This window comes from Lissotriton vulgaris, chromosome 3_1 (genome assembly GCF_964263255.1).
Source record: "Lissotriton vulgaris chromosome 3_1, aLisVul1.2, whole genome shotgun sequence".
Classification (NCBI taxonomy): Eukaryota; Metazoa; Chordata; class Amphibia; order Caudata; family Salamandridae; genus Lissotriton; species Lissotriton vulgaris.
This window is the reverse complement of record NC_141689.1, coordinates 189,193,755-189,217,782: the sequence shown is the minus strand read 5'-3', so window position 1 is coordinate 189,217,782 and position 24,028 is coordinate 189,193,755. Positions and strand designations below refer to the sequence as shown.

The window sequence follows — 24,028 nt, the reverse complement described above, 5'->3', positions numbered from 1 at the left end:
CTGCCCCAATGCCATGTTCTGACGCATCTGTTTGGACAATGAACTCCTTGGAGAAGTCTGGGGCCCTCAGGACCGGTGCCGCACACATTGCCTGTTTCAACTTTTCAAAGGCTTGCTGACAAGCCTTTGTCCAAACTACCCGTCGAGGTTGTTTCCTGGAGGTGAGCTCTGTGAGGGGCGCTACAATAGTGCCATACCCCTTCACAAAGCGACGGTAGTATCCTGTGAGGCCCAGGAAAGCTCGGACCTCAGTCTGTGTCTTGGGGGGTTCCCAGGCCATGATTGCCTCAATCTTCGCCTGGAGGGGCTGCACAGTCCCCCTACCCACCAAGTGTCCAAGGTACACAACCGACCCCTGCCCGATCTGGCATTTGCTGGCTTTGATGGTCAATCCAGCTTGTCTCAGGGCCTGGAGAACGGCCTGCAAATGCTGCAGATGGTCCTCCCAACTGCTACTGAAGACAGCAATGTCATCCAAGTAAGCAGCAGAGAAACTCTCCATTCCAGAGAGGACCTGGTTCACCAGCCGCTGAAATGTGGCAGGGGCGTTCTTGAGCCCAAAGGGCATCACACAGAACTGGTAGTGTCCCTCAGGCGTGGAGAAGGCTGACCTTTCCCTTGCTCCATCTGTCAAGGAGATCTGCCAGTACCCTGAAGTGAGGTCAAAGGTACTCAGAGATTGGGCAGCTCCTAGCTGGTCAATCAATTCATCCGCCCTAGGGATCGGATGAGCATCAGTTCTTGTCACTGAATTCAGTCCTCGGTAATCCACACAGAACCTCAGTTCAGGTGTGGTGCCTGGGGGTGCGGCTTTTGGCACGAGCACCACCGGACTGGACCAAGGGCTGTTGGAAGGTTCAATTACTCCCAGCTCTAGCATCTTGGCAACTTCTCCATGGATGCTAGCCTTCACCTTGTCAGACAGCCGGTAGGTCTTGGACTTCACTGGTGGGCTGTCTCCTGTGTCCACATCATGGGTACACAGGTGGGTCCTTCCCGGGACAAGGGAGAACAACGAAGAGTACTGCTCCAGGATCTGGCGGCAGTCCTCCAGTTGCTCAGGAGTTAGAGTAGGAGAGAGAATCACTCCCTCCACTGACCCATCCTTCTCTTGGGACGAAAAGAGATCTGGGAGAGGTTCGCTTTCCGCTTCCTCTTCCCCGTCAGTCACCATCATTAGCATGACTTCGGGCCTCTCATGGTGGGGCTTGAGTCGGTTGGCATGCAGCACCCGTAGGGGCTGTCGAGGGGTCTTAAAATCCACCAGGTATGTGGCCTTACCCTTCTTCTCCAACACCTCAAAGGGGCCTGTCCAGCGATCCTGGAGGGCACTAAGCTCTCCAGGCTCCATCACCCACACTTTCTGTCCAGGCTCCAATTCCACCTGGTGAGCATTGTGGTCATACCACTCCTTCATGACTGCCTGGCTGGCCTCCAAGTTGTCAGAAGCTTGCTTCCACAACTTCGCCATTTGGCTCCTGAAGGCCAGCATGTAGCTCACCACATCCTGGGGGGGTTTCCTGGGAGATTTCTCCCAACCATCCTTCACCAGGCTGAGAGGACCGCGTACAGGGTGCCCATACAGAAGTTCAAAGGGGCTGAAGCCCACTCCCTTCTGGGGCACTTCCCTGTAGGAAAACAGTAAACAGGGTAGGAGGACATCCCATTTCCTCCGCAGGCTCTCGGGCAGACTTCTGATCATGCCCTTCAAGGTCTTATTAAACCTCTCAACCAGTCCATTCGACTGGGGGTGATAAGGAGTGGTGAACCGGTAGGTCACTCCACACTCCTTCCACATGGCCTGCATGTAAGCTGACAGGAAGTTGGTCCCCCTGTCGGACACAACTTCCTTGGGAAATCCCACTCGGGTAAAGATTCCCATTAGGGCTCTTGCCACTACAGGTGCAGTGACTGTCCTCAGAGGTATTGCCTCTGGGTACCGTGTGGCATGATCCACCAGTACCAGGATAAACCTGTGACCAGCTGCTGTTGGTGGATCCAAAGGCCCCACAATGTCGATGCCCACCCTCTCAAAGGGGGTGCTAACGACTGGAAGTGGTTCCAGGGGAGCTTTCAGCTTCACCCCTGTTTTCCCACTGGCCTGGCAGGTTACACATGTCCTACAGTATGTGTTGGACGCCACTTTCATCTGAGGCCAGTAAAAGTGGAGGACAAGCCGTGCAAAGGTCTTATCCTGGCCTAAGTGTCCTGCCAGGGGTATGGCATGAGCCAATTCCAAAAGAAAGGCTCGGTACTGTTGCGGGACTACCAAGGCCCTCGATGAACCATACCTTGGGTTCACTGTAGAGGAGTCCATCCTCCCAGTAAATATGGTAATGTCCCGTAACATCACCTGCTGCTTGGGCTTCAGCCTGTCGCCTCAGTCCCTCAAGGGTGGGGCACTCCCTCTGCCCCTTACAGAATTCCTCTCTGGTAGGACCTCCCTCCACATGCCACTCCGCAGGGATGGGTAAATCCTCCAGAGAGTCTACTTCCCCCTCCACGGACTCCTGGTCCACCACCGCAGGTGGCCGATCTGTCTCATGGGGTGTGGAAGCCGGAGCAGGCTTTCTCTGTCTCCGGGTCTGTCCCTTCTTAGCAGCGGGTTGGGCCATTGTTCCAGGCTCCAACCCAGGCGAACTCCCTCTCCGGGCAGTCGCAGACCGTGTGCTGACACAGGCCCAGTCAGGTGTACCCAGCATCGCAGAATGCGTCCGGTATTCCTCTCTCTCCAAGTGTTGTGTTCCATGTCATTCCCCAACAGACAATCGACTGGCACGGCAGGGCTTACGGCAACTCGAAGTGAACCTGCAACCCCCTCCCACTCAAAGGGAACCTCAGCCACTGGATAGTGGCCCATTCTGCCGTCAGCCATCGCAGCGGGGTGGAGTACATTAGGAACAACCTGCTCTGGGGACACCAGCTGACTTCTCACCATAGTCATGCTGGCTCCTGTATCCCTCAGAGCCTCCCCCTCTGGCCATTGATGGTAACCCATTGCCCATACTTTGTAGTATTTGGGGGCACCTGGATCTTTGGCACCATCTCCCGCTCTCCCAGGGACACTAAGGTGACACCCGCCCACTCACCCCCCTTATCTAAGGGCAACTCCTCCCCGAGCGCTACACTAGCGACTCCCGGTGACTTTCCTCCGGTGGGAGGGGGTGGTCTCTTTGGGCATCTGACATCTCCCTTATAATGTCCAACGCCACCGCATTCAAAACAGTGGAGAACCCTGGGCTGCTGGCTTTGGCCAGGATGAGGGTTCCGGGGCGGGTTTGCCCTAGGGGTGAAACCTGCTCCCTTCCCTTGGAAGTTATTTTGGGGACCTTTAGAGAACTCTTTCTTTTTCTCCCCCCCCTCCTTCTTCTGGGGGGCGCCCTGTCCGGCTTTTTGAGATTCCCCTCCAGTCCCCTTGGAGGACACCCGGGTACTTGTCCAGATGTCCGCCTCCTCTACAAGCTTCCGGGGATTGGTCAGCTTGCTGTCTACCAGGTGCTGGCGCAGCTCGGGAAAGCATTTCTCGAGGAGGTGTTCTCTCAAAAACAGATTGTACAGCCCCTCATAATCTTTTACCTCACTGCCCTTGACCCAACCCTCTAAGGCCTTTCTGGCGTAATGAAGGAAGTCCACCCAGTTCTGAGTGCCCATCTTGTGGCTCCCCCTGAACTTCTGTCGGTACCTTTCTGGGGTGAGCCCGAACTTCCTCAACAACGCCAGCTTCATGGTGGGGTAGTTTGTCTGTTCCTCTGGATCCAGGGCCAGCAAGGTGTCCCGACCAGCAGGAGGCATGTACTTGTACAAACTACCCCCCCAGTGCTTCTCCTGCACTCCATGAACCTTCAGAGAAACCTCATAAGCGGCCAGCCACTTAGCTACATCGTCCCCCTGACTGAAGCTCGCTATCAGGTCCTTTGGGATATAGGGTTTGGTCTCCCTGGCTGACTCCTTTGGTTCGCTGCCACCATTCCTAACAGGAGAGGACCCCCGTCGCAGACTTTGGAGCTCCAGTTCCTTCAGTCTAAACTCGTGGACCATCCTCCTCTCCTCTTTCTCCTGCTCCATCTTAGCCAACTCCCACTTTAACTGTCTTTTCTCCCTCCTATCGGTGAGCTCGGCTTCCGTTAGGCTTCTCCCAGAGATGCTACTGCCCTTTCTGGAGTAGGACACTGGTCCGGTGAGTAAGTTTTCCCCCTCATGGCGGAATAACTCTTCTACCTCCCCCACCGTGTCCTGGTCGACCTCGTCATCCTCCTCCTTCGTCCCTTGGTGTGCCTCCACCCAGGCCCTAAGGCTAGTCTGGAGCTCCCCCTTCCTGGCACCATGTTTGAAAAACACCCCCATTTGTTGGCAGAACATTTTCAACTGTGTCACGGAATAGACCTCTAGGTTTTCCACAGCGAACTCCATTGTGAGTCTGGCAAACCTAGGTACACACCAGAAATTTCAGAGTGGCAAAGGCAACCTAAAGCCAACTCCACCCACCACCAGGAATAAATTTAGAAAAAACAAAAAGACTAATTGGGAGGGCCGCAAGGAGAAAACTCCTGATGTAGGTTGGGTGTATTACATCAAATTACTAGTAAGTAGCTGCAACCAAGTCCGCAATCCCACCGCTAGGCACCAATATGTTGGAACTGGGTAGCCTGGCCTAGGGCAAGACTAGCATATCAGAGGCACAGTGTAAAGGTTGCAGACCACCCAAAAGTAATTCCACGCAATAGCACTCAAAAAGAAAACACTACACCAAAATTATATGAAAATACGTACTGCTTTATAAAAATAATATACTCTCTGTTCTCAAATATAAATAGCTCAGAACATTTCAGGTCACTTTAGAATCAGCAGTTAAACTTTTTAAATTACTAGCAGATTATCAATTAGTTTCTTCAGTACATTACATTTAGTTGTCTTCAAATCAATATTCCACTTCCCCAGATGTTATCCTGTTCAATAAGACAATACACTTGTCAATGAATTAATCATAACACTTTAGACTTTCCCAGATCAAAGACCCACATCAATTGTGCATTTCATAAGACTCCAGAAGTAATTTCAACTGGTTACTATATTGTGCCCAATACTGGTCTCTCCCAACACCAACCCCCCTCACTTCCTAATACACAGTTGCTGATGATCCCTTCAAGTTACTCCCTCCTGTGTGTCACTCAGCTGTGGCAATTAATAGGATGTGAGTTATTTCCAGATGATCTTTAGTGCCACTCTCCCCCTTTTCAGTACACCTCCTTACTTGTTTTCAGCTGTTGTTGAAGTTGTCCTGCGCCAAGAGGGAAAGGTGACACAGAAAAGGAGGGGCTAGGAACCGAGGCTGCAGAGGCTCTCTCGCCTCAGGGGTCTCCTCGGTGTTACTGGGTTTGGGCCAACTCCTCGGTGAGTCTCTCACTTAGGGAGCGTCAGGGACCGAAATCACGATGCCCCCAGGCCCCTTCTGGGCCTCTTAGCTCCCCCTCCCTGCTCGGGCCAGCTCTTCAGTGTGGCGCTCGAGCAGGAGGAGAAGGCAGGATCACTCGGCGCTCCTGTGAAACTTCCCCGGCGCCTCTCCTCACAAAGGCGCTCACTCGGCGGACATGCGCGGAAGGCGCTCGCTCTCGTCCCGCCTCTCCTCACCAAGACACTTACTCGGCAGACATGCGCGGAAGGCGCTCGCTCTCGTCCCGCCTCTCCTCACCAAGACGCTTACTCGGCGGACATGCGCGGAAGGCGCTCGCTCTCGTCCCGCCTCTCCTCACCAAGTCAGGTAATGGACTCTCTGGAGCATGGCCTGAACACGCTCGGAGAACCTAGAAGTCTGGTTGATTTATCTTTGGTGACTTGGGCTATCCGTTAAACAATTTCCCTCCTTTTCCCTTGGCCCTTTCAGGACTCGCCCACACCGCTCGCTGCCCAGACGGAAGAATCATCCAGGTAATTACCTCTACCTAGGTAACTGATCGTCACTAATGGAGGCAGTCTCCCTCTAAATCTCTGACGTATCACTTTTTAACCCTTAGTAACCTTGAAAACTGAGTTTTTACCCAGGATTTGGACTTTGCCATCCTAGGAAAGCTACTATGTAAGTTTTTACAGTCATCCGCATGGCGCGACCATGCCTCAACCAAGGCAAAACGGATAGGTTACCCCATAGTTTACTATACCCTAGACACCCCCTAAAATCACTATTCCCTGTCACGGTCCGGCCCTCCACTCCCCACTTCAAAACACGCCTTAGTTCGCAAACCAGTCCGAACTTCACAATCTTGCACTCCCTCCCCTGCGCGTTTTCCTTCCCAGTCCACGCGCTCAAGCTCAAACTCCCCTTTATACCCACAGCACTGTTCTCATCGACAACCCCGTCCTGATGAGGATCCCGAACAACAGGGATCGAAACGCCGTCGACTAGACAGCTCGAATTTAACGACGCATTCCACATCTTGTGCTCCCATCCTAATAACTTTGTTTCGAGTAACGATTACTTGTCTCTACCGGGGCCATCATTTGATGTTGTGAATTCTGTTTTAATGCGCCGCCACTGCTGTCATTTTAAAACACTTGCACACTCACATGTCACTGATTGTATATAGCACCTGCACCAAGTGTCACCGGGTTGTCACACGATCCACTCTGTACAGTGCTGCTTTAACTGTATTGACCCTTAACAACTTTGGAAATAATACCACTGCCTATGAAAAACTTTTTTGACTCCTTGGCTCTTCCTTTCTTTGTAATGCTTATTGCATACATCTTTGAAACTGTCTCTACATAATACCTGTTGGGAACTGTTCTTTTCTACATATTGCACCCATCCCAACGTGGTTTATGGGTTTTCTCCTGTTGTTTTCATACATCTCCTCACCAAGACGCTTACTCGGCGGACATGCGCGGAAGGCGCTCGCTCTCGTCCCGCCTCTCCTCACCAAGACGCTTACTCGGCGGACATGCGCGGAAGGCGCTCAAATAGGGATTCACCTTCCCCGTTTCCTGAAGGGAGACAGTACTTTGCCGGCAATGCGTTAGAAGCGCGGAAGGCGCCCCCGGGGTCCCGTCCACAGGGGGAAGCGTCAATAACCTCAAGGCTCAGTGGATCCCGGGGCGGGCGATGTCTCCAGAAAACGATCAGCACCCCAGGGGTCCCGCTCTCAGTGGGGATGGCGCTGTCTCCAGAAAAACGATCAGCACCCCAGGAAGGTAGGCGAACTGTGCTAGTTCTTTTCCTTAACCTCAGCGTCCACTCTGCCAGGTCCGTTTAGTGCTAAAGTTGAGATAGGGGTTGGGATCTAGGGAATAAGGTTATCCTTCCTGAGTCTCCTTCTGCTGGGCAGAGGACTGCGCACCGCAGCACTGCAGTCTCCTTCTCCTTGGACTTCCCCTGTATAGTTTGGACAAGGGGCAAGCTAGGCGCCCAGGGTCTCCAGTAACCCTTCACAGCGGGGTCAGGACAAGTAACCCAAAAGGGGAATAATGAGGTGACAACCCAAGGCAGCTTCCCTATCTAGGAGGTCAACCCTATGTCTAACCTCTCCCACCCTTAGTCACAGCCTGTCCTCCAGCTGACTTCCACAGGTAGACAAAATGGCTGCCCCGCATTCCGCCTTATATAGGCTTCCCTTCAGTGGTCCAGAATGGACCAGAAGGTTCTGGAATGCCCTATGTTAGGCTATGGCCAAGTTCTGTTGGTGACAGTTGGGGCAGTTGGTGGCCACCATTTTAGGTGGTGCCAACTTTCCTGTCAGAACAGGCCTCTGGGCCTGAGGTAAAAGATTATGAGGGGGAGAGAGAACACCTATCCCCCTGGCCAACACCTACAAAAAGTCAGTAGACACAAAAATTAATAAGGGTATGAGGGGCAAAAAGGGGACAAAATAATAAAAAAAAATTAGGAGGGACTTCGCCAAAAAGCCAGACAGGTCTAACAACCTCCTTATCTAGGTCGTCTCCCCCATGGGATTAAACCTGTATAGGCCATGAGTGGTGTGAGACACCTGGTTGAAAATGTAATGACATGTAATAATGTGAGCACTTATAAAATCCCCCATTTTAAAACTGCCCCTGACTGAAATGTAGTGTTTTTAAAATGGATGCCATGGCCCTGGGTTTTGCCACTGGACTGCCATAGTCAGCGGACTAGATAATATTACCCAGCTACCCCTAGCTTTTGGAGGGAAGCCTGGCACCCAGGGTGCTCAACCCCTCCCCTTGAGCCAGTGTGAACCAGTTTTCCCCAACATTCCGGAAGGTGCTGGCTCTGTGAGGGAGGAGGGTATAAATAGGGAGAAGTGCCACCAGAAAGTCAGACAGAGTTGGGACAGGGATGTGAGGGGACCTGCTGCAAGGAGTCACCGCCACAGGGGCCTGTGAGCTGGGCCCTGCACCCATTCCACCCCCCCTCCACTGTCCCCCAGGGCCCCTGACCAAAGGAGAGCCCCCCTAGGTCCCTGACGCTGTGGGACCTTGAACTACTCCAGCGCTGAGGGAAAGAGGTGCCCAGAAGAGGAGGAATGCTGTGGGCTTGAACCCCCCAGGAGGTGAGGAGTGTGCCCCTGGGGCTGGCTGTGGAACTGTTCGCCCCTCCCCTCCATGAGGTGCGCCTGTCAGACGCTGTTTGGGGAGGTTGGTGCCCCCAGGAAGTTGTGGCCCCTCTGGAGGCAGTGGGCTGGTAGGATTGCGCCCTGCTGGAGGAACTGTGCCCTTTGTGTCTCAGGACCCTGGAAGTTGAGAAGCACTGAGCGCTAGAAGATCGCAAAGCGCCCCCTGCCAGTGATAGCGCTGTGCCTGCTGTGTGGCCTGAGGAAGTTTTTGACTGAACAGCGCTGAGGGAGCTTACCCCTCGTGTTGGCGCGCTTTCAGATGAATAAATACTTAAATAAAGGGAGTCTACCCCTTATCGTGGCCTGACGCTGAGGGAGCTTACCCCTCGTTGTGGCGCGCGTTCTGCGTGAGGAGAAACTGACCAGAAGGGAGCCTACCCCTTATTGCTGTCCCGTGCAGTTGCGCTGGGCCCGTGAGGTAAATAATTAATTAAAAGGGAGCCTACCCCTTATTTCGGCCGCAGATCACCGCCGCGGCCCGGTGCCAGCTTGGAGGGACCCCCGCCGTGTTTGTCGTCGTCACGGCGACCCCCGGTGCCAGGAGGGGGCCGCCGATGAGGAGGTGAGGGCCGCGATAGGCCCTGAAGCCAGCGCGTCCAGCATCACGTGGCTGGGGCGCCGGTGACGTCATCGCCGCGCCCCCAGCCACGCCGCGCAGGGATCGGCTGCCGGCCGGGCAGCCTGGAGTGAGCCGGAGGAAGAAGCTCCGGCCCGGGAGACGGAGAAAGACCGGAGCGGGAGCCTACCCTGCCGGTCTGCAGCCGAGGGTTGAAGTGGCGGAGGAGGCGGGGCCGGGGCACACTGTCGGTGCCAGCCCCGCCGCCACAAGGGAAGCGCCGCCGCCAGACCGGGAACCTGAAGTGACGCTGCGGGGCCCCCAGTGAGCTGAGGGGAGCCTCGCATATCGGCCCAGAGAAGCCCGGACCTCCGCGAGAAAGAGGAGGGGCCCGGGTGAAGTGGGAGGAGGTCGCGAAGAGCGTCGGTGGGGCTCCCAGGAGAAGGAGAGCCCGCGTGTGGGGAGAGAGACGGGCAGGGACTGTTTAGGCACAGCGTTGGTGCCTACCCTGCCCACGCACCACGAGGAGGAGCAGCTGACTAGGAAGAGGGACGGTGCCAGCCCCTCCCCAGTCCCTAGTGAGGATCCAAGAGTTGGAGTTAAACCCTCCATCAGCCGTCCTGAAACTCCTGGCCCCAGTGAGGAAGAAGGGCCCGGGCAGCTGGCTGACGTCGTTGTAGGGCCTCCATAAGTCGGGAGAGCCCTGCCCCAGAACATCTGGAGCTACGAAGGAGGAGCCCCCAGCACTCGCAGGAATCCCGGTGAGTGGGGACTTGGTTAACCTGTGCGGAAGTCGGGGCACAGGGTCGGTGCTCACCCCAGGACTAGTGCTCGCCCCTGGGAACTGTTTCCGAGCCTTGCTGGCCCTATTGGTCCCCTTTTAAGCCTCTAAACCAGACCGGGACATTACTGAAGCCCCCCCCTGGACTGGTACAGGGACAAGTTAACCCCTGGCTAGGTGTTAGGCACTGCGGAGTGAAGGGCTGGGTAACTCAGCCTGTTTGTTAATGGCTTGTTTATCCCGGAGTCCTGCAATGGTTATTTGCCATGTTTATTTCTAATTAGGATGCTGGTTGCCCTATGGTAACGCAGCGTTTCCATGTTACCTGTCAAGATGTGGTGCGCTTCCGTGCCTAGTTTGAATTGTAGGCTGATTACCCTGCTAATGAGAATAGGCTAATGTTATGCCTACACTAAGGTTATTGAGATCCAGGTATACTGTTGTTTTACACATGATGGGTGTTTGTATGCTTTTGTGCCCTTTTATTGCAGGTGTGTCCCTATGCTGGCCTGATGAGTTATTTCAGGCCCCTGTTCATGCCCCAGGTTTATGAACTGCTGGAATGATCTATTCAAGGTGTTCCTGTATATTGTATACTGTGATAAGCTGTTGTATTCCCTTACAGGGGTGGGGATTGGCGTATAACGCATGTGATGTATGGGCGCTAATGTGGGATTTTGAAATTGCAGCCACCCCCTAAGGAAGAGAGCCTGAGTTGGCCCCAGGTCTACTGATAACTTAATCACAATTTTCTTCATTTCAGCTATGGACTATGGACTCAACCTTTTTGTCCCATGTAGATAATTCCCCCTGATGTACTTGGCTCTGGCGCCAGTTGGCGCCTTGTTGTGATTACCACTATTTTGTTCCTTTTTACCTTGCAGGTTGCAGATATCACTAAATGTATTCTTTTTCCAACCAAAGGTGGTGTTGTGACTCTTTTGTAGTGTGATTGGTTTGTCGTCTGTGGATACTGCGTGAGTGCTTCACATGTCCTCGAAGTTTGGCCTGCCCGCTTGATGCCATGCTACCCCCTTGGAGATTTGGGTAACCCCCATTTCTTACTTTGGTGGCAGGCGGTGGGATAGGACTTGTGCTTGCGCAGTACCACGGCGGCCACGGGTTACACTGCAAATAGAGCTTGGATGTAATCACAGCCTTTTTGTGGGGGATTATTGTTCTTTGGCTGAATATTGTTTTTTGATTGCTTCCTCCTGAAGAGTGTTCTGAATTGTCCCCTTGTTCCACTGGGAGGGTGTGTCCCGGGTGTACCTCGCCACGATGGGGTTGGTTTACCAGGAGGTGGAACTGATGGAGTACACCGAGCAGGAAGTGGTAGATTTTCTCAAGGAGAGAGGGATACCCCCAGTAGGAAACATCAGGAGAAATGTATTTCTCTATGAGGCTCTCAAGAGGGGAGAGCCCTTAGAGATTGGTGGGGACTTATCTGACTACCCTCCCGAGGTTTTGAAGGGTCAGTGGGTTAGAGACCAGAGAGAGGGCTCCCCATCCAGAACCCTGGGAGGTAATTACTCCGATGAGGAGGAGGAAGAGTTTGAGAGGGCGGAGATGCCAGGAGCTGATGAGGACACTGTAGATAGGGAGTCCCGCACTGGGTCCAGCCCCGGGGCCACTGCCCCATCCCTTTCCCTGTCCCCAGAAGAGTGGGTAGATAGGAGGGAAGATAGGGAGTATCAGCTGGCGCTGGCAAAGCTCAGGCATGCCGAGGGCTCAGCGCAGCTGAGGGTAGAAGAGCAGCGACTAGAGACTGAAAAAGTCCTAGCCCAGGAGAGGATGGCGAAGGCGGAGAGGGCCTTCGCCAGAGAGAGATCAGCTCAGGTGGGTAGGTTGTCCCCTGAGAGTGGTTTTAGGAGTCTGGATTCACCGAGGAGGGTGGGATCCAGTGGTGGCAGCGAGTGTAGGTCCAGTGCAAGGAGTCCCACTCCCGAAGCCCAGGAGACTGTGCCTGATTCCCCGGAAGAGGAGGACGGGTTAGTGTTTACGGGCAGGGGAAAGCTGTCCCATCGGTCCTGGGGAGAGTTCAAGGAGGAGTGTTGGACTGTACTGGAGGATAGGGTGGTGAGGAGAGCGGTGGAGGATTGGGAAGAGCTGTGCCATGCCGTTATCCGGGAGCACATGCTGAGGAGTTGTTTCCCAAGACTGCGTCACCATCTGTTGCAGTGCGGGTTTTCAGACCCCAGGGAACTTGCACGGGAGGCAGACCTCTGGGTAAATGCCAGAGCGTCTGGGAAGGCTGAGGGGAGTGATCCTGAAGGGAGTGAGACGGGGAGGTGTCCCGAGGTGCCCCAACTGCGGTCACCGGGCCTGGAGTGTTCTTTAAGAGAACCCCAGGTTGGGAGGCTAGGCTGTCCCGATGTGTCATCCAGAGGGAGGGATCCCCTCATGTCAGGAGGACCCGGAGCATCAATAATCGGAGCTCCAGTGCTTCGGGGGTCTGACCAGTCACAGGGTTTAGATCCTGGACTGGGGTTCCAGGTTCAGGGGTTGCCTGACCTGGAAGGTGGGGTACCCGTAATTCGGGTCCCTACCAAATTGACTCCCAGGGGTTCTACTCCAGTCAGGAGGGTGCGGAACTCTGGGAGGGGGTGCAGAGGGAGGAAGGTCTCTTCTCTGTCACCAGCTCAGCCACAGGGCGCAGATCCCGGGTTGGGTGGCCAGGGACAGGAGTTGCCTGCCCTGGTGGAAGGGACATCTGTAACCAGAGTCCCCCCGGAAGTGACTCCCAGGGGTACTTCTCCGGGTAGGAGGGTGCGGAACTCTGGTAGGGGGTGCAGGGAGAGGGAGGACTCGCCCCTGTCACCGGTTCAGCCTGTGGGTTTTGACTCCAAGTTGGGGAGAGAGTGGTTGTGTGAGGGTGTCCCCAGGCGTAGGAGATGGAGGAACCCTAGGAGGAGAAGTAGGGGGAGGAGAGCCTCGCCCCTAAGGGCTGGTCAGTCTGAGGGTGTAGACCCCAGGTGGGTGGACCAGTGGCAATTTGGAGAGAAGAGAGTGGTCCAAGAGTATTACAAGCCTGAGGCTAGAGCCTCTCACTCTAGGAAGGAAAAACATCCCACTAGGGAACACCAGTGGGGTGGTTTTGTTGGTGAAGGGAGGGATGCGAGAGAGAACCATTGGGTTCCAGAGTGGAGGAGAGACTGCAGGTGCTCCAGTAGTTGCCGGCCTGCGTCCACCTTTTTCCGCCCCAAGCAGGGAAGCCCATCAAGGCATTGATCGGTCTACCCTGGCTTTTGGCTGGGGGGGGGAGTTGTGTTTGACTTGGCCTTTTCCCCCAAAATTTTTCGCTTTTGACCCCCTTATCTAGGACGTCTCCCCCATGGGATTAAACCTGTATAGGCCATGAGTGGTGTGAGACACCTGGTTGAAAATGTAATGACATGTAATAATGTGAGCACTTGTAAAATCCCCCATTTTAAAACTGCCCCTGACTGAAATGTAGTGGTTTTAAAATGGATGCAATGGCCCTGGGTTTTGCCACTGGACTGCCATAGGTCAGCGGACTAGATAATATTACCCAGCTACCCCTAGCTTTTGGAGGGAAGCCTGGCACCCAGGGTGCTCAACCCCTCCCCTTGAGCCAGTGTGAACCAGTTTTCCCCAACATTCCGGAAGGTGCTGGCTCTGTGAGGGAGGAGGGTATAAATAGGGAGAAGTGCCACCAGAAAGTCAGACAGAGTTGGGACAGGGATGTGAGGGGACCTGCTGCAAGGAGTCACCGCCACAGGGGCCTGTGAGCTGGGCCCTGCACCCATTCCACCCCCCCTCCACTGTCCCCCAGGGCCCCTGACCAAAGGAGAGCCCCCCTAGGTCCCTGACGCTGTGGGACCTTGAACTACGCCAGCGCTGAGGGAAAGAGGTGCCCAGAAGAGGAGGAATGCTGTGGGCTTGAACCCCCCAGGAGGTGAGGAGTGTGCCCCTGGGGCTGGCTGTGGAACTGTTCGCCCCTCCCCTCCATGAGGTGCACCTGTCAGACGCTGTTTGGGGAGGTTGGTGCCCCCAGGAAGTTGTGGCCCCTCTGGAGGCAGTGGGCTGGGAGGATTGCGCTCTGCTGGAGGAACTGTGCCCTTTGTGTCTCAGGACCCTGGAAGTTGAGAAGCTCTGAGCGCTAGAAGATCGCAAAGCGCCCCCTGCCAGTGATAGCGCTGTGCCTGCTGTGTGGCCTGAGGAAGTTTTTGACTGAACAGCGCTGAGGGAGCTTACCCCTCGTGTTGGCGCGCTTTCAGATGAATAAATACTTAAATAAAGGGAGCCTACCCCTTATCGTGGCCTGACGCTGAGGGAGCTTACCCCTTGTTGTGGCGCGCGTTCTGCGTAAGGAGAAACTGACCAGAAGGGAGCCTACCCCTTATTGCTGTCCCGTGCAGTTGCGCTGGGCCCATGAGGTAAATAATTAATTAAAAGGGAGCCTACCCCTTATTTCGGCCGCAGATCACCGCCGCGGCCCGGTGCCAGCTTGGAGGGACCCCCGCCGTGTTTGTCGTCGTCACGGCGACCCCCGGTGCCAGGAGGGGGCCGCCGATGAGGAGGTGAGGGCCGCGATAGGCCCTGAAGCCAGCGCGTCCAGCATTACGTGGCTGGGGCGCCGGTGACGTCATCGCCGCGCCCCCAGCCACGCCGCGCAGGGATCGGCTGCCGGCCGGGCAGCCTGGAGTGAGCCGGAGGAAGAAGCTCCGGCCCGGGAGACGGAGAAAGACCGGAGCGGGAGCCTACCCTGCCGGTCTGCAGCCGAGGGTTGAAGTGGCGGAGGAGGCGGGCCGGGGCACACTGTCGGTGCCAGCCCCGCCGCCACAAGGGAAGCGACGCCGCCAGACCGGGAACCTGAAGTGACGCTGCGGGGCCCCCAGTGAGCTGAGGGGAGCCTCGCATATCGGCCCAGAGAAGCCCGGACCTCCGCGAGGAAGAGGAGGGGCCCGGGTGAAGAAGGAGGCCGCGAAGAGCGTCGGTGGGGCTCCCAGGAGAAGGAGAGCCCGCGTGTGGGGAGAGAGACGGGCAGGGACTGTTTAGGCACAGCGTTGGTGCCTACCCTGCCCACGCACCACGAGGAGGAGCAGCTGACTAGGAAGAGGGACGGTGCCAGCCCCTCCCCTGTCCCTAGTGAGGATCCAAGAGTTGGAGTTAAACCCTCCATCAGCCGCCCTGAAACCCCTGGCCCCAGTGAGGAAGAAGGGCCCGGGCAGCTGGCTGACGTCGTTGTAGGGCCTCCAGAAGTCGGGAGAGCCCTGCCCCAGAACATCTGGAGCTACGAAGGAGGAGCCCCCAGCACTCGCAGGAATCCCCGTGAGTGGGGACTTGGTTAACCTGTGTGGAAGTCGGGGCACAGGGTCGGTGCTCACCCCAGGACTAGTGCTCGCCCCTGGGAACTGTTTCCGAGGCTTGCTGGCCCTATTGGTCCCCTTTTAAGCCTCTAAACCAGACCGGGACATTACTGAAGCCCCCCCCCCCCCCCCCCTCCCCCCTGGACTGGTACAGGGACAAGTTAACCCCTGGCTAGGTGTTAGGCACTGCGGAGTGAAGGGCTGGGTAACTCAGCCTGTTTGTTAATGGCTTGTTTATCCCGGAGTCCTGCAATGGTTATTTGCCATGTTTATTTCTAATTAGGATGCTGGTTGCCCTATGGTAACGCAGCGTTTCCATGTTACCAAGATGTGGTGCGCTACCGTGCCTAGTTTGAATTGTAGGCTGATTACCCTGCTAATGAGAATAGGCTAATGTTATGCCTACACTAAGGTTATTGAGATCCAGGTATACTGTTGTTTTACACATGATGGGTGTTTGTATGCTTTTGTGCCCTTTTATTGCAGGTGTGTCCCTATGCTGGCCTGATGAGTTATTTCAGGCCCCTGTTCATGCCCCAGGTTTATGAGCTGCTGTACTGATCTATTCCAGGTGTTCCTGTATATTGTATACTGTGATAACCTGTTGTATTCCCTTACAGGGGTGGGGATTGGCGTATAACACATGTGATGTATGGGCGCTAATGTGGGATTTTGAAATTGCAGCCACCCCTTAAGGAAGAGAGCCTGAGTTGGCCCCGCCAGATTAGCCCCAGGTCTACTGATAACTTAATCACAATTTTCTTCATTTCAGCTATGGACTATGGACTCAACCTTTTTGTCCCATGTAGATAATTCCCCCTGATGTACTTGGCTCTGGCGCCAGTTGGCGCCTTGTTGTGATTACCACTATTTTGTTCCTTTTTACCTTGCAGGTTGCAGATATCACTAAATGTATTCTTTTTCCAACCAAAGGTGGTGTCGTGACTCTTTTGTAGTGTGATTGGTGTGTCGTCTGTGGATACTGCGTGAGTGCTTCACATGTCCTCGAAGTTTGGCCTGCCCACTTGATGCCATGCTACCCCCTTGGAGATTTGGGTAACCCCCATTTCTTACACTCTTGTATAAATACTCCTGCCCAAACAAGTCACACTCATTATGAAGAAACCCCACATCTCAATCTCTTTTCCCCCATATCCCTTTGGTATGACATCCAAAGGTTCAAGTGTAACTTTACAAGACCAGTGTGTATTAAATAAACCATCTGATATAATTGTCATGGGTGCGCCTGAATCTGCCATCATATCAATTGCTATGTGATCAACAATCACCTCACAAGTAGGATCCTTCACTCGTTGCCAAGATGTGAAGTGGAAAGGATCACTTATATGCAGGAACAGTCAGGAGGCGAACAGGTTGAATAGAAAGATTTATTTCCACAAAGTCAGCGTATCCACAGGAGCACGTCTGCACTCAGCAACCTCCAACTGCATAAGTGCCTAAAGCCACAGTTGGAAGCTACTGGTTGAAGACGCCTCGAGAAATGCATCTCTTGAAAATAAACATTCTTCAAGAGATGCGCGATCACAAATACAGAACATACAGCACGTGTGAGCTGTCAGAACTAACTGCACGTGCAAGTAACATCAAAGAACAGAACACATAACTGTAATGCTGGGCTTGGCTCGCGTTGCCGCTTTGACGTGGGTTTGGCTCGTGGGTTTGAATCGCGTCTATATCACGAGCCAAAGCCTGGGGCTAGTATTGTTATCTTTTGAAATGTGTATCCACGAGACACGGCCCGTGCATACTGTGTTGTGATTCAAAGTACTTTCCTCGTGCATGGACGGCTGAGTCTTTCCGTTTGCCATTGTAACCACCGGCTTCACGGAGACCAGACGTCCATGACGTGTGGAGTTTTCTGCTTGAAGAATAAACTTCACTTACCGGAATATACTGCCTCTTCCTCATTTATAACAATAACTCTAAGCACTCTACAAGCTAAACCTCAAAAAAATGAACACGTGATCTAAAATGCGCTGATTAGATAATAAATGCGGAAGCCCAGATTGAATATTATATATAACTCCCAAGAAGTACTAGAGCTGATCACTTCTGAGGGAACAGTGGTGACACCCCTCAGCAGGAGAGTCTTCACGAGGGCTTCCATAGGTTGGGAAGGTTTCTGACTGCTTGGGCAATTTCCAAAAGCTGCCAGCTTGTAGCGGGGCATGGCGTTTTGAGGGCACAGACGCGTGAAGGTCAACACTCGGCTCTCTTCACCAAGTATGAAATTCAGACAGGTGTGACAGCTCAGCTATTCATCTAAATGCGTGAGTCTCGCTCGGTATGAGTCACTTTTGAGTTCCCTGATCACCCAGGTCCAAGGCTTGCACGAAATACACACTCATGCACCCAGCCCAGCCCCCTGCTCGCCCCACTGACCACTCTGTGTGTGCTGTGCCTCCAATTCTCTCACCGCAGACGATGTCCCTCCCGGTGCCCCTGGTCCCCCTCGCAGCCCCCTGCGGGATAACGATGCTTGTATTCCACCCGTTCCCGCTCTGCAGCCTGAATCAGTTTACTGTCAGTAACCAGGCGACGGGAGTTACGGAAGCCGCGCGGGGCATATCGGGGACTGTAGGCCACCGCAAGGACATAACCGCCAGCTTCGGAAGCCAGAAAAAGAGCAGCGACAGACGGCAGAAATTTTGGAACAAATCGGTAGAACTTTTAAAAATACCTAACATTTAAATATAAACGATTGGAGAATCAGCAGACGTCATTCAGAATTACTTGAATATACAGCCATGTTCGGAATTTAAAATGTATATTACTAAATGAAACTTACACTTGTTATCTTTGATAAACGACACCAAAAATGTTTTCACCGGTCTCGCACCCTCTCAAAGTCTATAGAGCAAGACCCATTTCAAAATGGCCGCTATCTTGCTACTAAGGCAATGTAAGTTGCAAACAAGTGCCATTTAGTTCCATTTCTTTTGCGCAGCCCAACCGTCGTCCTCAAACGTTTCATTAACTACGACTCCCGTCGGGCCCTGGCTGCGCGCCCATCCAACAGACCGAAGGTGCACGCCGAGCCAATAGAGTGGGTCGGATAACGTACGCGGAAGCCTAAATCCTCTCTTGAGTCCATGCCCCAGCTTTGAGCAGCATTGAAATCTTTGTTTCAGGGTCTCGTCTGCACTTCCCACTTTATGAAGAGGTGACTGGCCAAGGTAGGTCTGTCTGTAAGAATATGTGTGCCCTTCATATGTTTACGATGTGCTTTTGTGTGACGTTTGCAGGCTTCATATATGACACCTGAGTGAAGCTTCTATATTTGTCTCGCGTTCGGTTCCAACCTATTTTCTTCTTTGTGGATTGTGCACTGTCTTAGTGATTAACCACACCATGTTTTACCTACTGAAACATATCTTATTATCTTCCGCATGGATGTTTTGGTAGTTTCCATTTTGGGACAGAGAAGCTATTTTCTCTTACTAGCACACCCGAGCTTCTTGTCTACTGGTGCTGGTCAGCTGTCTCCTCACCCTTGCTTCCTGCTCGTGTATCCTGAGACAGTTTTGAATGAAAAACAAGGTGTTGATCCTCTTGCAGAATTATTCATAAAGTGCATTTGTTTATCAATGATATGGACCCAGACATGTTCAACCTGATATATAAAAGAAAAAAACCTCCGATGTTCACACTACAGCGCAATATAAATAAGACCATAAAATATACCACCATACTAAACCAAGTTCCTAAAAGATAAGGGCCCTTACGCGAGACCTTGCAAATGCATACCATAGAGGACTATCTTTCAAGGTGGGCTACCCTAAAATGGCCTTTATTTTGAAGTTGCTCTGGCTTTATATATTGAGTATAAAAGCACAATGGACATAAAGCTGCGATCGTAGTGCGTTTTCCTCAAATAAAAGTTACTGCATTTTTACTTTAAGTACTACACTACAAGTAAAATGTTGCACTCTGCCTTAATTCTAAAGTTACCAACGTTTTTCATTGACAGACTGTTAGAAACGGGACCCTGGCCGGCCAAGACTCGCGTCGAGGTCAGTCAGGGATCGCCATTTCTAAAGTCAGGGCAGGGGAGTCACACACCAAGGCAACCCCCACTCGCCCTCTAGGTAACGTGGCGCGAGCAGTCTAGGCTAAACTTGGAGGCGGTATGAGTTAAGTATTTGCGCACGCACCCCAGCAACAACACCCAAGGCCCACCACAAAGAAAGACTCCACACAAGGATATATAAAAAATTGCCTTTGTATTATAATAAACAAAATACATTAGATAACACACGCAAACTGTACAATGTGCCAGGGGCACGGGCAAAATTTACAAGGGGAATTATGTACAGGACAGGGCCACATGGACCACTGCCAGGGGTAGGCACTTGTCAGAAAATAATACTGGTAGATATACACTTATGTCGTAAACTTAGGAGTAGCACCAAAATTATAAATGCAACACACATCCAGTAATCACTGGAACAGTAAGGACCTCCTACGCAACCCTAAAACACTGTAGGAAATCACGCAGGTAACTAGGACCTAAGGAAGGAATACCAACACCTAAGCAATTCACTCTTAGCAAAGGGAAGGAAACCTAAACATAAAATGAAACATCAGCCATCCTCTATGCAGGTCACATTTAGCAAAAGGGGATAAAAATACCTAATCAGGTCACTTTTAGAAAAGGTAAGCGGACATAAACAATTGCACATGAGATAATAAAACACAGAGGTGCAGATTAGAACAAATGCGCAAGAATCACAAACACAGAAATTACAATGCGCGGGGTGCACAAAGCACAACACTCAAAAAGGTCCCTCAGGCCAACTGGCCTCGAAAGGGGCGGAATGCCCTGAGTCTCAGTGTCAGAGAGTCTGCGCAGGCAGCACAGAACACAAAGCCTAAACGTGGCAACTGTCCACTAAGTGCTGGACAGTTGATAACAGGACTGAGCAACGTTGGAGCCAGGAGGGCTCAAGAACAAAAGTGGGCAAGGAGTCTCTCAGGGGCTTACAAAGCAAATGTGCAGATGTAGAGCTTCAGCGCTCTCAATAGAATGAAAATGCCCCCCAGAGCCTCTCTGGGCTCGTGGATGAACTGGGGCCAATGAGCCTCGCCGGGCTCGAAGAACAGAATGGCCCCTCAAGATCGTTGGAGTCCCTCACGGGGGACTCGAGATTCAGCAATGCCCCCAGGAGCCTCGCGCTCCTACAAAGGAATGCCACACACGTTGGAGCGGCCCTCTGCCGATCGGGGCCGCTCGAAGAACAAAGAACCCTGTCCCCGCACTCACCGGTACTTCGCTGGTGCTGCGGGGGCAGGAACACTGCCGGATCTCCTCCTTACTCGTCCCGGGGCTCTCCCTCCGATCGGGAGCCTCGGGCAGGACACGCCGGCTGCTTCCTTTCGCGCTGCTCGGCTGTGGGGCGGGACTTCCGGTCGGCCTCTTAGGGGCCGTGCTGCGATTGGCCGGTCGGCCAGAACACTTCCGGGTCGTCGCGGGCAGCGCGGCTGCCCGTTCCAGGTAGGCAGGCGGGCTTCCAGTACCCGAGGAGTGGGCTCCCTCGAGGTATTTACAAAATCCAGACACGGGGCAATGCCGGGTGGCACCGGCTTCCAAAAATAAAGATAAAGCGAGGTGGGCACTCGCTAATGCCGAAAATCGGCACAATCCGACGGGCAGATGCCGGGTGGGCACCGGCTGCACACAAAGCGCTCCCAAGCGCTTAGGGGCTACAGAAAGCGCGCCTAGCGCTAGAAATATCAGCAAAGCGCTGGGGCACAAGGAAAGCGCTCCTAGCGCTACAAATCCAGATCAGGGCGCCTCCAGGCACAGGAAAGCTCCAGCAGGGTCTGGAGGCAGGCAGAGGGGCAAGGCAGGGCCAGAGCCAGCACACTGGGTCTCCAGGCAGGGAGACAGCCAAGTGGCGGTCCTCTTGGCCCCTGCAGCAGCAGCAGCCCCCTCTGGCAAGATCCTAGGCAGAACCAAGAACAGGACAAATTGTATGGGGGCACAGCCCCTTCTTATACAGCAAAACTCCTTGTCTCAGGGTGCAGGGTGGGGGAAAATCAGTCGCAGCTGGTTCTGAAGTACTCTGTTTACCTCAACCACCCTCTCTATTCACTGGCAGGGCTAGGGCCATCAGTCGCACTACAGGGGGTGGAGCCAGCATTGTCCGGGGAAAGTCCAGGCCCATCAGGGACCAGGGGCACTCCTCCCAAGCCATCAAGCATGCTAATCTCACACTCACCACCGGGCAGACCCATCCAGCCTTCCTGGAGCCAGGCTCACCAGCCAGCTCCAGCCAATCACACTGCAGGCACATTTTCCAGTAATATGCCAAGTACTCGAAATGGCATTTCTACACATGACACACACATGCCACATACACCATTGCAAAGCATTCATTCCCACGAACACGCACATACCAAATTCGAGCATGCACTCCCCACACATCAGGAATTACTAGGGACACAGACATTCCCCATGCATCCCTATGGGAGAGCAGGCCAGCCTAACTACATGCACGCACTTTACTCTGGGACCCAGAGAAAAAGTGCGCACAGACCAGAAAATCATCACACATAATCACAGATTAAAAGCAAAAAGATTAGGGGTGAACCTGCCTTAAGGGCCAAGTCCAACACAAACCAAAAGAAAACCTTTATATACAGTGCAACCTAAGCTATCGCTATTTATTATCTGAAGCTTAAATGACAGATTCCAGTTGCAAAATCTTGGCCTTGTCCATACGTGCATAAGTAGTATTATATAAACTTCTTCCGTACACACCAAATTGAAATGACTATTACATTTGCATAGACATACAGTTTTACTGATAAAAGTATACAGCACACAAGTATTTCACAGCTTGGCGATGTGTGGACAGGAGACCACATACACACTTTTCAGGATCCCCAGACCTGTTATTCCCTACACTCCTCACAATTTTATAAGTACCCGCAACTACGCCATGCTCTTCACATACACATACCAAATGGCACCTCACTACCAGAGTATAGGCCCTCAGAGATGCAAACTATGACAGGCAACCTGGGCAAGGGAGGAATTTCTCGTATATACCGCTCCCTAACCAACAACACTCCGAACACGCTTGAACGGCTTAGAGACCAATGGGATGGATGGATTGGGCCTCTTGAAGAGGAAGACTGGAGGGACTCACTGATGGCACTTAAAACAGTCATCACATCAGCCAGAATCCGTCTGGTCCAATTGTACTATCTACACGCTGCCTACCTAACACCGAAACGCCTTTATGGCGCAGGCCTGAAACCAACTGCATCATGTTCATGCTCCACACACAACCAAGCAGATTTTTTTCATATGGCGTGGGTCTGCCCCATCATTGCACAATATTGAGACTCCATAGAAAAGGAGCTTTCAGAGGTCCTGGGTTGGGAGGTTGAGGTTCCACACTCTCCATTAAATGTGCTCCTGGGAATCACGGATGGCCTAGATGGATCCAGATCCGACAAGCAATTCCTCAACACAGAGGCCGATGTTTGAGGCCAGAGGGTGTCCGGCTAAACACCACAAGGTTTGGGGCAAATGGTTGTGGCTGATGGAAGAAGAGCATTTTACATTGAGGGCTGTGTGCGCTGTGCGCGATTCTGTGGAACCAAGTATGAACTATCCATCCTCCCATGTATTTGTAGGATGACTACGCTTTATAACTGCTACACTATGCTGGGTGGTTTAATGCTGGTTTTTCCTGTTAAGAAAACCAATAAAATTATCCGGAAAAAAGGTATACAGCACCCTAACTATAATGTGTGGAAATGTAATCACCTAGTGTATTGATGGTATTAAAATAGGTTTCCTAAACCCACTATAAAAAGCCTTTGCCTTCATATCGATGCTGACCTTTCTATGTGCACTCAAATTAGCTCAGTGACATCCGCGTGTTTTGCCCAACTGCGCAAAATCAGACGTTTCTTCAGCAAGGAAGCCATTTCTCAAATTGTCATCGCCCTTATCCGCTCTAAAATCGATTACGGAAACGTCCTATACATTGGACTTCCACAATTACAGAAACATCGCTTGCAGATGATCCGGAACCAAGCGCCCAGAATCATTTTTCTTAAGGATAGGCATTGCCACATCACCCCTCTGCTGAGAGATCTTCATTGGCTCTCAGCGGAACAACGAGCCTTGTTTAAGGCAGGGTGCACACTCTTTAAAGCCACCCAAAATACTGGTCCTAGTTTTATTGTATATTTGATCAATAAATACCTACCTAAGCACACTCTGAGATCCTCACACCAGAACCTTCTGACGGTACCTAGAATCCGTCGCAAACGTATCGGTGGGACCAGGTTCTCTTTTCTGGGTCCTAAGATCTGGAACTCCTTTCCTGCTTTTCTCAGGTGTGAAGAAGACTACCTGCGATTCAGGAAGCTGTTGAAAACTTGGCTCTTCACCATGGCCTATAACTAGCTGTCTCTGGCATAACACTTCATTTTTCCACTCACCTCTATAGCGCCAAGGAACTTGTCGGTGTATGTTGCGCTCTATAAATCCACATATAACATAACATAACTCCACACTTCAGAATTACCCCTGTAGCCAGCACAATTGTCACATAAATCCTCTCATTTTGAAGTCTGTTGGACAGGCCACGTGAAGGGCTTGCTCCCTCCCCGCATGACAGGGCCCGAGCACCGGACCTCCAGGTGTTACCCACAAAAGCAACCCGCACCCCGTCTCATACGGGACTCCTGCCCCCAGACCTCTCTGTATCATGGGGCCGAATCCCTTCCA

The 24,028-nt window shown here is 52.8% G+C and overlaps 2 protein-coding genes across 6 annotated transcripts in view; one reads left to right on the top strand and one right to left on the bottom strand.

Moving 5' to 3' along the window:
• The window catches only part of KIF24 (kinesin family member 24), a 411,488-nt gene that overhangs the window by 339,410 nt on the left and 48,050 nt on the right, over nucleotides 1–24,028 (bottom strand). Inside the window, exon 1 of one of the 2 annotated variants that reach the window (XM_086960289.1) lies at nucleotides 17,693–17,785. The exons of the other annotated variant lie outside the window; for it this stretch is intronic. The gene's annotated coding sequence lies outside the window, so the exon portion shown is untranslated. Of the gene's footprint in view, nucleotides 1–17,692; nucleotides 17,786–24,028 lie in introns of those variants that run through there. 2 annotated transcript variants of the gene reach the window in all.
• NUDT2 (nudix hydrolase 2) overlaps nucleotides 18,172–24,028 on the top strand; it is a 99,862-nt gene continuing 94,005 nt past the window's right edge. For 2 of the 4 annotated variants that reach the window (XM_086960295.1, XM_086960294.1), the window contains exon 1: nucleotides 18,293–18,452. The gene's annotated coding sequence lies outside the window, so the exon portion shown is untranslated. Of the gene's footprint in view, nucleotides 18,453–24,028 lie in introns of all 4 variants that reach the window. The other 2 variants (XM_086960292.1, XM_086960293.1) reach the window with 2 other exon arrangements.